We start from the raw sequence: 12,517 nt of genomic DNA on the forward strand, positions 1-12,517 counted from the left end.
TTCATTCACTCCTCTTGAGTTATTTTGATCAGGGTGGAATGAATATTAAAAGCATAGGGTTCATTTTTCGTAGTACCTAAATACAGTCCCATTTTTATAAACCTGGTGTTTGATGGTGCAGGGTAAGTCCTTCAAATCCCAGTAGCCTCAAAGCTGTGGAAGTCTCTTCTGCCCTTGTGCCATTGGCTCAGACCATCTGAATGAGATTCTGCCTCAGTTTACCTGCTTTAGGATTTCCTGTTTCCTCTGGAATTAGAGACTTCCTGGACTTCCATCTGTTTGGGTCCCTAAGGCCCTGGGCAGCTCTTATACCCACTCTGATCTCTGTTCCTCTGCAGACAGGGGTTTGAGCCCAGCTCTGAACAGCCATTTGGTACTTTGCGATCCTCATCCTGCTGCTGGTCAGCTTCATGCATTCTGAGCCATCTCTTCTCCATGCAGAGCCCCTCTTGGGGATTAAACCGCCGTGACTGTTGGTGAGGCGCTGCCCCACAGCGGCACCAGGAGGCCAGCTCTCGGCCAGGTGGGTTTCCCCAGCCTATGCACCCTCAGCATCTCTCACTTCTACACTCCTCTCCCACCACTGAGAGGATGGTGGGGATGTTGTGGGCAGGAAGGTCACACAGTCACCCAGGTGTGAAGACACGACGCACACTGGGACTCAATCTGTGCCTATGAAAGAGGAAGCATAGTTGTTAAATCTGAGGTCACAGAGGAAGAACTAGGAGCCAGTGACTAATATGAGGCAGTCTTATCTCTCCCAAGCAAGGGACTCTGCTTTACCCCGCAAAAGGAAACACTTCCAGTTAGCTCCTCCCCTCCACCCCCCCACCCCCCCACCCCCCCCCCCCCCCCCCCCCCCCACCCCCCCACCCCCGCCCCGGCCTCCCTTGCATGCAATTTTGTTTCCTTCACCAGCCTCTGGCTGAAGCCCCGACCCTTCCTCCTTTTTCTCCATGTCCCTCCCTCCTTTTGCAGCCCAGGTCAAATTCTGTTTCCTTTTCGAATTCATTTTTGGAGACTGAAGTCCACATGTTGTCATCTCCTTGTTTTGAACATGGATTGCCTATTTTCCCTAGCATACACGCTTTAGCATTTTGCAATTGTTACTTACAGATCTCCAGAGAAACTGAGCCTATAAGATGTATATAGATACACAGAAAGAGATAGGGATTGGCTCATGTGAATCGTGTGAATATGCAGGCTGAGAAGCCCCACGGTCTATCCGCTGTAAGCTGGAGACCTGAGAAAGCCAGTGGTGTGGTTCCAGTCCAAACCTGAAGACCTGAGAGCCAGGGGAGCCAGTAGTGTAGGTCTGAGTCTGAGTCCCAAAGCCCGAGAACTAGGAAGATTGACATCTGAGAGCAGGAGAAGATGGATGCCCCAGCTCAAACACAGAGCAAATTCGCCCTTCCTCTGCCTTTTTGTTCTATTTCATCCTCAATGGATTGGATGATGCTCACCCATATTGGTGAGGGTGAATCTTCCTTTTTTTTTGAGATGGAGTTTCGCTCTTGTTGCCTAGGCTGGAGTGCTCACCACAACCTCTGCCTTCCGGGTTCAGTGTTAAAGCAGGGTTCTCCTGCCTCAGCCTCTGGAGTAGCTGGGATTGCAGGCATGCGCCACCATGCCCAGCTAATTTTGTATTTTTAGTAGAGATAGGGGTTTCTCCATGTTGGTCAGGTTGGTCTCGAACTCCCAACCTCAGGTGATCCACCTGCCTCGGCCTCCCAAAGTGCTGGGATTACAAGCGTGAACCACCGAATCTGACCATGGTGAGAGTGAATCTTCTTTACACAATTGGTGGATTCAAATGCCAATCTCTTCCAGAAACACGCTCACAGACACACCCGGAAATAATGTTCACCAGCTATCTGGGCATCCCTTAGCCTGGTCAGGTTGACACATAATATCAAACATTACAGTGATGCAGTACTAGTTGCCTGTTCTCTAGTCCTATCCATTAGTCTATTCTCTCAGACATTTTCATCCGCTGAGGGATCTCACAGGCTTCCTCGGGTCTCTGCCTGCCAAGATTCACTTCCTATCACCTTGATCTCCCTGTCTCCCTGTCTCCAATCCTACCTTGTCACAGAGTGCGAGTTGTCACAGAGAGCGAGTTGGGATATTTCTAATTTGCTGTCAAAAATATTCTTCGCACAGTTGAGAAGGCAGGAGTCAAAGCAGTGACTAAGCGTCCAGCCAGGTTCTTACTCCGAGCAACATATTGGCTCCCACAGCCCCACCCACAGGTGTGTTCAGTTTGTCTCACCAGGGTAAGAATTCTTACCAGCATATTACGCTTAGACTGAAGTCTCAGAGAGGTAACTATCTAAAGTAGTTATTCAGCTTCCAGGGAGCTGAACCAGGGCTTAGACTCCAGACTCGCTCTGAAGCCTACCTTTTTTTCCAGTACAATACTCTGCCTCAACTGGTAAAACAAATATGGACAAGAAGAAGAGTGGAACCCTGGAGCCAAGTGTCTTCTCCTGAAGCTGCTTTATTCTTCATGGGCAGCTCACCCCCATCCTGTTTCGCTATTTCCAAGTTTATCCAAACTGCAGCCCACGGGCCGTATGTGGCCCAGGACAGCTTTGAATGCAGCTCAACACAAATTGGTAAACTTTCTTGAAACATTATGATTTTTTTTTGGCAGGTTTTTTTTGTTTTGTTTTGTTTTTGTTTTTGTTTTTGTTTTTGTTTTTGTTTTTTTAGTTCATCAGCTATTGGTATTGTTAGTGTATTTTATGTGTGGCCCAAGACAATTCTTCCTCCAGTGTGGCCCAGGGAAGCCAAAAGATTGGACACCCCTGCTCCCCTCCCCTCCCCTCCTCTCCCCTCTCCTTTTCTCCCCTCCTCTTCCCTCCCCTCCTGTCTTCTGTCTTCTCTTCTCCCCTCCCCTTCCCTCCCCTCCTTTTACCTCCCCTCCTCATCCCTCCTCTCCCCTCCCCTTTTCTCCCCTCCTCTTCCCTCCCCTCCTGTCTTCTGTCTTCTCCCATCTTCTCTCCATTCCTCTCTCCCATGGCCTTGTGGGCTGGGCTGTTACTTGGGAGTTATACTGCAGATTATGACATCTATTCAAACTCTTCGTGCACCATTAACATCTTTTTAATTTTTATTTATTTATTTATTTTTGCCTGCTGTTCTGTGAATGGGCTGGACTGTGTTGTTTTAGAGAATAGAAATATTTTAAGTCTCTGAAAAAAAGGAAATTCTGACCTGAAGAGTTTGTAAAATCCAGTTCCTCATCTTCTTGACCATTGCCAGTCCCAAAGTTGGTGGAATAACATTTCAAAATGTCATCCAGAAATTGGCCTGGATACGCAGTGACTGATGACGGGCCTGACAGCTCTGGCACTTAGCTTGAAATTTATGAATCCAAAGCTGTAAAACTTTACCCAAGAAAGTTTTCTCAAGTACTGCTATTTCCACCTAATTAAGGACTGTCACACAATTATAATTTATTTACAGCTATCATTCATATGTAGAGTAGAATTATCTAAGTTTTAAAAAAATTTTCTAATGATTTTTATGCATTAACTCAATCAAGGGGCTTTCTAAAAAGCATATCTTTCCTCTTCTGGTTAAAAATAATTAATGCCTACTTGTTATAGGAAATTTAGAAATTATAGAGAAATATGCTGACAATATAAAAATCACTGGAATCCTACCACCTGGAAATAATCACGGTGAACACTTTTAGGATAATATTTTAAACTTTTTTTCTGTGTAGAATTGCATGTGCATTTATATGTGTATATGATAAAACTGGATAAAAAGATATAGTTTGTGTCTTGCTTTATTTATTTAACATTACAGTATAAATTATTACCCTTTACCAATAAATATTTGCAGGAAACATATTTTTAAATTTTATTTTCCTTCAACTCATTTCACTGCCAAGAAAACAGAATTTTTAATGACTTCAAGCTAGTTCATCTTATGGATTTATCATAATTTGTTTGGCCCTTTCCCTATTATTTGAATTCTGGACGTTTCTAATTTTTTACTACTTTAAATCACGTTTAAATGAAAATTTATACATACTTTTCTATTTTGGAAACTTTTTAAAGTCTAGATGTAAATAGAATCAGTAGAATGGATACAGGCTCAAAGGCTGTGATCTTTTCTTTTTGTTTTTTGTTTTCTGAGGCGGAGTTTCACTCCTGTTGCCTAGGCTGGAGTGTGGTGGCGTGACCGTGGCTCACTGCAACCTCTGCCTCCTGGGTTTCAAGTGATTCTCCTGTCTCAGCCTCCTGAGTAGCTGGTGTTACAGAGCGCATGCCACCACCCCTAGCTAATTTTTTGTATTTTTAGTAGAGATGAGGTTTCACTATTTTGGCCAGGCTGACCTCGAACTCCTGACTTTAGGTGATCCATCCACCTCGAACTCCCAAAGTGCTGGGATTACAGGCATGAGACACCACGCCTGGCCTGGCTGTGATCTTTATGAAGACTTCAAGTCACTGGTTTCTTTCTTCACAAGCAATAGTTACAAGGAGAAAAGTGGTTCTTCTCTAGTAGTGAGTGAAAAAAGTAAGATGATACAAAATTAAATTTTTATTGTTATCTCAATGATTTAAAACACATAAAAATATTGGAATGATATATTCTAGTGATTGCGTCTGAGGAACAGACTATCTTTCACTTTGCTAGACATTTAGATGTTTAAACACTAAGGATTCTTATTATAGGCATATCCATTGTGAAACCCTCTGTCTACTAAAACTACAAAAATAACCTGGGTGTGGTGACAAGCACCTGTAGTCCCAGCTACTCTGGAGGCTGAGGCAGGAGAATCACTTGAACTCGGGAGGCAGAGGTTGCAGTGAGCTGAGACTGAGCTATTGCACGTCAGCCTGGGTGACGACAGAGCGAGATTTTGTCTCCAAAAAAAAAAAAAACAACAACAACAAACAAAAATCTTTGGGAAATGAACGATCTACCCTATGTTATGCTCTATGCTGTGTCCTATCTGAATGGAATCATAAAACTTCAAAGTGCTCTCTGGGAAGAAAAATGGTTCCAGCATCAAACTTGTTTAGAAAACACTGAACTTAGTAGAGTTAAACAAGTCTGCTTAAATGTGTACAATTGCCACCATATAGCCACAGCAGTATTTTTGAAATAGAAATAGGATCATGTCACTCTTTGACTTCAATGCATTCCCATTGCACTTAGAGTCAAATCTGAACCCCGTGTGGTGACTTTGACCACCCTATGTGGTAGATCCCTCAGCCTCTTCAGCCTCATTTTGCAAGCCTCCCCTTTGCTCCTAATCTCTTGATAGATATGTCTTCTTGATTCTTGAGCAGGTTAAGTCCTTTTCTGTCTCCAGGATTTTGTTTCTCCTTTGTGTTCTGCCTGGAGCAATACATTCTTATTCTTTAGGTCTCCAAGAGGCCCTTCTTGACCACTCCATCCGAAGAAGACCCCTCACGACCTGGTTTATTTTCCTCCAACGAACTCACAATTCAAATGGAAAGTTGCCGAGTGCATTGGAAAGGGTAGACATTTTGGCTTGTGTTGCTTATAACAGAATACCTGAAACTGGATATTTTATAAAGAAAAGAATTTATTTCTCATAGTTATGGAGACTGAGACATCCAAGATCGAGTGCTGCATCAGGTGAGGGTTTTGTTGCTGGTGGGGACTCTGCAGAGTTCCGAGGAGGTGCAGGGCATCACACAGCGACTGGGCTAAGCATGCCAGCTCAGGTCTCTCTTCCTCTTCTTGTAAAGTCGCACTCCCATGATAACCCATCAATCCATTAGCCTATTAATCCATCAATCCGTGAATGAATTAATCTATTTATGGAAGTAGAGTCCTTATGACCCACTCATCTCTTAAAGGCTCCACCTCTCAATATTGTTACATTGGGAATTAAATTTCAACATGAGTTTTGGAGCAGATAAATATTCAAACCATAGTAGCTTATTTTCCAGATTTGCTTCAAATCTCTACTGTCAAAGACAATTGGTCTTCATTTGTCAAGCCAATAATCCCTTTGTGTTTTCAGTTATAACTTAATGCATTCTAAAATTAACTGGGTTTGGAATATTCATGATGCCATTATGAATATCTACAATAAGAGAAGACAATTGCATCAAACCAACTAGCTATGTGATCTCTATTGTATCAAATGGCTCATTCACTAATTCCCCATCCCCCACAGCCCCTGTGAATTCACTAAATGAAACCACAGTATTGATTGGTGGAATTTCTTTGGAATTTAATAAGAACATTAGATTTTTTCCTGAACTGGGGAGTTTGAATGGGCTGAGCTGGAGCACTGTGCAGCCACAACCCAAGTGCTGCCCTTTCATAAGTCAGACCTGTAACATTACCTTCATTTGAAAGTCCTTGAATGTGCTTTCATCAGCTCTGTAAGTAAACTTTAGCCCATCAATCAACTAGTTGGTGCCAACCATATGGGAATCTCCGGGGGATTATATAGTGGCACATGCTCCTGGTCATCCACTCAGTTATTTGTGTACTCCTTGGAGGAATAGGTCAAGAGGACAGGATGTTAGAACTTGAAAAGCCCTTGGAGATCCCAGAGCCTCCCCCTCGACTTTGCAGATGGAAGAACCGAGGTCCAGAGATGTGTGAAGAAGGGCGGTGGAGAGGACATGAAGTCAGAGCTGCTGAAACACAGGTCTCTTGATTCTTTGTCTAGAGACCCTTTGTATTAGTCCTTTTTCATACTGCTATGAAGAATTGCCAGAGACTGAGTAATTTACAAATGACAAAGGTTTAATTGATTCACAGTTCAGCGTGGCTGGGGAGGCCTCAGGAAACTTAAAATCATGGTGGAAGGTGAGGGGGAAGCAATGCACCTTCTTCACAAAGCAGCAGGGAGGAGAATTGCCAAGTGAAGGGGGAAGAGCCCCATATAAAACCATCAGATCTTGTGGGAAATCACTCATTATCACAAAAACAGCACGGGGGAATCACCCCCACGATTCAATTACCTCCACTTGGCCCTTCCCTTGACACATGGGGATTACAGTGTTCACAATTCAAGATGAGATTTGGGTGGGGACACAAAGCCTAACCATGTCACCCTTCCACTACAATGCAGTCATACTACCAGAAATTAATACTCTGTACAACAGTGAGGGCAAGACCACAGTGCATACATAATCAACAGTCAAGCAAGAGGCCCAGAGGATGAGGGCCAAGCAGTGGAGCAGTCAGCGTTCTACCATGACTAGGAGCAGGCAGGTGGCTTGGCGAGGTCAGGAAGGCTGTGCTTGCAAAGTGGAATTGAATCCAGAGGAGAAACAAGAAACCAGGGCATAACTGGTGGGGGGATTTCAGGGAGGGTCTCAAAGAACCAAGGAAAAATGTGAATGCATTCCTGATGCTCAGGGATCCATCATTGCTTTCTGTAGGCCCTGGACCTGCATTCTGTCCCACAAACCTTGAATAGCTTCTTCTTCTTCTTCTTCTTTTTTTTTTTTTTTTGAGACAGTGTCTCACTTTGACACCCAGGCTGGTGTGCAGTGGTATGATCATAGCTCACTGCAGCCGCAACCTCCTGGGCTCAAGCAGTCCTCTCACCTCTGCCCCTGAGTAGCTGGGACTACAGGTGTGAGCCACCATGTCCAGCTATTTATTTTTATTTTTATTTTTTTGTTGATACGGGGTCTCACTATGTTGCCCAGGCTGGTCTGAACTCCTGGGCTTAAGCTATCCTTCTACCTCAGCCTCCCAAACTGCTGGGATTCCAGGCCTGAGCCCCTGCCCCTGGGCTTTTTCCTTTGTAAAGCAGGTAAACATTCCCTCCATGCATATGCCATGTTCTGTTTATTCGTTCATTCATTGATGGACATCTGCAGTGCTTCCACCTTTGGCTACTGTGCATATTGCTGCTATGAACATGGGCACGTCATTATCTGGGACCTTGCTTTCAATTCTTTTGGGTGTGCACTCTTAAACATTCTTTTGTACGGGTTCGCACTGTAAATTCTCCCCCTAAGGAGAAACTCACAGTCATACTGACCTCTCTCAATTCACAAAGTAAAGGCAGAAGTGCCTCACACTGATTGGGGTGAGCAACTCTCCAGGGTTTACATGGGGCTAACGGTTTTACTCCTCCCTTAGAAGTGCAGGAGGCCAGAGGACCTTTTCCCCTGATGACCGTCAAGAGTGCACGTTCCTACAAGCTACAGGGCAGTAATGGGAACTCTGGGCTGAATGTTATGGTTGCCCTCTGCCACTTCCCTCCTAAATGGTTGTAAAAATGGGGGAGTGTGTGGGTGAGGGATGATTGTTACCTTAATTATTTTAAAGTCTTGAGAAATTAATCAGTGTCCTGATGATTGTTTACACTGGGCCATAACAAGGACTGACGGCAGCACAGCGAGCTCGTCCAGCTGTTCCCAGATGTTGAAAGGAGCCATCAGGAAAATCGAGGAGGCTCATGAACAGTGAAGCTGAGAATATTTTCCTAATGATGTGTAACTAGTAAAAAATGAACTATTTGGTTTCTACCCTAAATTTAGTTTAATCCATGACCTTTATTTTCTCAGAAATGAGGGAGTCTGTGACTACTGGACCCCTTCAAAAATAGTAGCCTTCTCCCTGGATGCAATGAGGGTTTCCCTTAACTGAAAAATATAGCCATGATACAAAGGCATAGTTTCTCAGAGACCTGCTTTATTTAGCCATGCAAACAACTTGTTAATAGCACCTAATTGTTTTATAAAAATCAGAAGACGTAAGTTTGCCATCAAATTTGGTTTTATTGATTCCGCTCATAGACTTGTTTATTGTAATAATTTCATACTACTTATGAGAAGAGGGTTCACTACACGCTGTTAGCCCCAGACGAGGCACAGTGAGAATTTAGTCACTCATCCACCTGTTCAAAGAATATTGATCAAAAACCTACTAGGAACCACAGGTCTCAGTTGGGCTTACCTCTAAGCGGAGCCTGAGGAAAGGAGTGGGGGTTCAGGTAGTTTATTTGTGAGATCACCCCAGGATGCAGGAATGAGAGAGGAGAAAAGTGAGGCAAGGAAGGGTGGAGAGCCCATGAAGGTCGTGTTAACGAGATCTCCATCCTGCTGTGGACGCTCTGAGAAAACATGTGGAGCATCTGAGAATGGTCCATGAAGAGGATGGGGTGGGGTGGGGGCATTTCCTCCTGCCCCTCATTGGTTGAGATGAACCCCTGGAGACATTGATGTGTCTGCATATCTCTAGCAAACTCCTAAATAGAAAGAAGCAGGGACTTGAGGTAGGAGGCCATCGGTTTGCTGGCACCTGTCCTCCTTTCCCGCAGGTGAACCCAAAGGTGGGGCATGATGACACGGAGCTGGGCATTGCTGGCATCTGCTATCCCATATGTGGTGCTGATGCTAGGGATAGAGGGAAGCACAAAACAGATACCACCTCTGCTCTCATGCATGAGGGAAGACAGGGTCTAAACAAAGAAGCACATGTGAGTGTCTTATTGTGATGAATGCCATATGGGAGATGTCCAAGGTAAGTGCATTAAGGGGAGTCTGACCAAGTCTAGAGATTGAGATTATTTCTAATTCAAAATAAATGAAGTCTTAATTTGTATGATTCACAAAGTATTTAATTGTATGCTGTAAGAAAACTGTAAAATTTGGTGTTGTGATTAATTCCTATAAATTTTTGTGCTCATCCTGATTATCCAAGAATATAGAGTACCAGGTGACAATCGCATTCTGGAACCTTTGGGAGGTCCTGGTAGCCTGAGAGTGTGGCTAGGTTGTTCTGATTGAACTGATTGAGCAGGTATGATGGAGTGGTTTATGTATGAAAGCATTTAGAAATAATATGTATTTACTAAATGTAAGAATAATAATCTGTCTCTTGCAAAATCATACACACACACACATATACACCTCCTGTAAATATTAGAAACATGTATGTATTTGTGTATACATACATGCATATGTATATATACTTCTTATAGTCAAAATTACACCAAACATACAGGTTTACATCTTATTTTTAGTTGATACTATTTTTAAAGGATTATAATTTTTATGATACTTTTGATGAGCAAATATAGAATGTGGTATACTCTATAGCATGAATATACCATAATTTGCTTTTATGTCCAATTCTATTATTAGAATGTAAATTGCTTCCAGGTTCATGTAATTATAATCAGTGCTTCAGTGGATATCTTGAGCATAAACCTGGGTCTGAATTTTGGAAAATTTTTTGGTATAGATTTATAAAATTCCAATTTCTAGGTCAAACAGAATAAAATTTTTAAGGGTTTTAATAAGTGTTATCAAATTACTTTTCAGAAAAGATGAAGTAGGGATACAAATTTTTTAAAAAATTACTCGAACATTTGGGTTCTATTGATTAATCTTTTTGTTAAAACAATCAATCTGGTTTTATGTTCAGGGTTTTAAAATGCTTTTATTTTCATTATTGGGAAAAGAGAGAATGAAAAATATTGCCTGAGCCCTATCCCATCAGATAGAATGCCAATGTTTTTATATAGATGTTATTAAAAGATACTATAATTTTCTTTTTCTTTTTCTTTTTCTTTTTTTTTTTTTGAGACAGAGTTTAACTCTGCCGCCCAGGCTTGAATGCAGTGGCATGATCTCAACTCACTGCAACCTCCGCCTCCCAGGTTCAAGTGATTCTCCTGTCTCAGCCTCCTGACAGCTGGGATTAGAGGCATGTGCCACCACACCCAGCTAATTTTTGTATAATTTTTAGTGGAGACGGGATTTCTCCATGTTGGCCAGACTGGTCTCAAACTCCCGACCTCAGGTGATCCACCCACCTCGGCTTTCCAAAGTGCTGGGATTACAAGCATGAGCCACTGTGCCCAGCCAAGATATTATAATTTTCGAGTATTTTCTCTTTCTTTTCTTTCTGACAAGTCCCTGATTTTTTTTTTTTTTTTTTTTTTTTTTTTTTTTTTTTTTTTTTTTTTGGTTACTGACACGTGGACCTTGTTTGTGAGTATATATGGGGAGCAGGTACATATGTGTACATATATGTGTGTGTGTTGGGGGGGATCAATGAAATGCTAGCCATGTCCTCCATTTTTTTTCTTTTTCTTTCTTTCTTTGTTTTTTGTGTGTGTGCGCGTGTGTGTGTTTTTTTTTTTTTTTTTTTTTTTTTTGAGACAGAGTCTCATTCTGTTGCCCAGGTTGGAGTATAGTGGCTCCATCTCTGCTCACTGCAACCTCTGCCTCCCGGGCTCAAGCGATTCTCTTGTCTCAGCCTCCCGAGTAGTTGGGATTACCAGCATATCCGGCTAATCTTTGTAATTTTAGTAGAGACGGGGTTTCACCATGTTGGCCAGGCTGGTCTCAAACTCCTGAACTCAGGTGATCCCACCTCAGCCTCTCAAAGTGTTGGGATTACAGGTGTGGGTCCCTGCACCCAGCCAAAATATTCTTTTTTTTTTTTTGAGACGGAGTCTCGCGCCCAGGCTGGAGTGCAGTGGCCGGATCTCAGCTCACTGCAAGCTCTGGACCTGGGTTTAGGCCATTCTCCTGCCTCAGCCTCCCGAGTAGCTGGGACTACAGGCGCCCGCCAAATCGCCCAGCTAGTTTTTTGTATTTTTTAGTAGAGACAGGGTTTCACCATGTCAGCCAGGATGGTCTCCATCTCCTGACCTCGTGATCCGCCCGTCTCGGCCTCCCAAAGTGCTGGGATTACAGGCTTGAGCCACCGCGCCCGGCCAAAATATTCTAATTGTCAAGTATTTTCTCTTTCTTTTCTTTTTGGCAAGTCCCTCATTTTTTTATAGATCACTGACAATATGAACCTTGTTTGTGAGTATACACGGAAAGCATGTACATATGTGTACATGTATGTGTGTGTGTGTCAGGGGGATCAATGAAATGCTAACCATGCCCTCATTTTTTGCCTTTCACTCTTGATGTAGGTAGGCTTGACTTTGTTTTTATTCTATGTTATTTTTTAGGGATGACGTCTCTCTATGTTGCCACTGTCTATGGAGTGCTGTTCACAGGTACCATTGTAGTTTGCTATAGTCTCGAACTGCTGGGCTCAGGATTTCCTGCCTCACTCTCGTGACTACCAGCATAAGCCATCATGCCTAGCTAATGCTTTTAACCAGGAATTTGAACTGGCATCATTTCGTTCAGAATGACGTGTTTATATTCTTGATGAGGTAATTTTTGAAGGCCTAATCTACGAACCAAAGCATGGATGCCTTAGGGAGGAATTTATTTTTGTTTTCTTTCTTTTTTTTTTTTTTTTGAGACGGAGTCTCGCTCTGTCGCCCGGGCTGGAGTGCAGTGGCCAGATCTCAGCTCACTGCAAGCTCCGCCTCCCGGGTTTACGCCATTCTCCTGCCTCAGCCTCCGGAGTAGCTGGGACTACAGGCGCCCGCCACTTCGCCCGGCTAGATATTTTGTATTTTTTTTAGTAGAGACGGGGTTTCACCGTGTTAGCCAGGATGGTCTCGATCTCCTGACCTCGTGATCCACCCGTCTCGGCCTCCCAAAGTGCTGGGATTACAGGCTTGAGC

The sequence above is a fragment of the Rhinopithecus roxellana genome, chromosome 19 (assembly GCF_007565055.1).
Source record: "Rhinopithecus roxellana isolate Shanxi Qingling chromosome 19, ASM756505v1, whole genome shotgun sequence".
NCBI classification, from domain to species: domain Eukaryota; kingdom Metazoa; phylum Chordata; class Mammalia; order Primates; family Cercopithecidae; genus Rhinopithecus; species Rhinopithecus roxellana.